This window comes from Penaeus monodon, chromosome 17 (genome assembly GCF_015228065.2).
Source record: "Penaeus monodon isolate SGIC_2016 chromosome 17, NSTDA_Pmon_1, whole genome shotgun sequence".
Taxonomy (NCBI): domain Eukaryota; kingdom Metazoa; phylum Arthropoda; class Malacostraca; order Decapoda; family Penaeidae; genus Penaeus; species Penaeus monodon.
Genome location: NC_051402.1, coordinates 14,928,728 through 14,930,264, shown reverse-complemented (window position 1 = coordinate 14,930,264; position 1,537 = coordinate 14,928,728). Strand labels below are relative to the sequence as shown.

Genomic DNA, 1,537 nt, shown 5'->3' with positions numbered 1-1,537 from the left:
GGGTCCAAAAATTTTTTAAAAACACTTGATTATAAACAAGAAATATCTTTAGTTCTAAGTGGTTATAAGTATACCCTAGAATTAATCGTCATGATAATATATGATTTGGTGCCCTTTGAGAATAATAAATTTGGGAAAGATTTAGTTGATGAAGCTCATTTGACCCCAGAGTGTGACTATGTAAACATGGCCGACGAGAAAAATTCATTCGAGTTACATCAAAGTGTCTTAATGGTGACATACGAAGGGTCTCTGCTCTCATTCGGACTTATGACGTTGCCAAGAAGGATAACATGTAAGAAAGAGAAAAGGGGCTATACATTGTGTAATATTGGAAAAAATAAGACGTTAGTGATGCGGTTCATGAGATCTTGGGGATTAAATATTTCTTTGTTTTTTTGTTTTTCTTTCACGTTTTGGGGAAATATCCATTTCCGGCGAAGTTGACACTATATTGCTGGTTTTCTCTTCTGTATAGAGGTCAGGCAACAAGCCAAAAGTACGACAGAGGAATTTTCCTCCCTTATTTTTATTACTTTTATCCATAATATTATCCAAACAGACCACCTGTTAATCTTGTGCTTAATTGAATTTTTTAAGTGACTCGAGATAGATATATTGTGATATTAAAGTCTTAACATTTTGCGCATCAAGTAAGGTGTAAAAAAGGAAATTAGTGGTGAAATGTGAGGTAAGTAGAATTTTCCTATAACTATGGATATTACTGTCTTGTAAACTTAGATGATTTTGCTTTTTGTTCATTTTATACTTCTGACTTAACTGTTTCTGAATTCACTTATTAGCTGTTTTGTTTTTGGTATTCCCTGTCAGTTTGATCTATTAGTGTTGAATGTTAAGCCTACCTCGTACCAGCAAGCTTGTGGAATGAGTGCTGTGCATTGCGATTTGGTTTCTTATATTTCCTTCATGCATTATTATTATCTTCGTCTTCATCAGGACTCGATAGAGAATAGAAACTTTTTTCCTGAAAATTTAAGGAATAGAATAAGTAGGTACAGTAAAGGATGTGTAGATAAGTAATTAACTCCTTGGTGATTAGGTTAGGCAAATCAGTTATACAGTTATCTTTTTATATACAAAAAAGTGGACAGTTCCTGTAAACATACAGTTCAGATACCGCACCTGGAATGTGCCAGAATAAAATCTCTGTATCAGTTAAAAAACATACCTGTAGTAAACCTTGTTTTCCTGTTCTCTTTTCTTTTATTGTTGTTTTTTCATGGAATTATTGAAAGTTCCTTATAATATAAAAATGAAACCTGTCCCTGATTAGCAAGTTGTCTGGAGATCAGGTAGTTTAATCCAGTAGATTTAATTTGCTGTCATCTCCCACAAAGTAAGCCATACATGGAATTGGCAACTTAACCAATTCTTAAATAGTTTCCAATAATGACATATCCAGTCCTCTGTACAGCTTCAGTTGATAATTATAAATGATAATTAGTCAGATTTTTATCACCTATGGTGATGAAAATACTTTATGTTCATTTTGTCTACTATCTACTGTAAACCTGTT

General features: G+C 32.9%; 1 pseudogene; it reads left to right on the top strand.

The window, feature by feature from the left end:
- The first annotated feature begins 186 nt into the window (after positions 1–186).
- LOC119583267 overlaps positions 187–1,537 on the top strand; it is an 11,687-nt pseudogene continuing 10,336 nt past the window's right edge.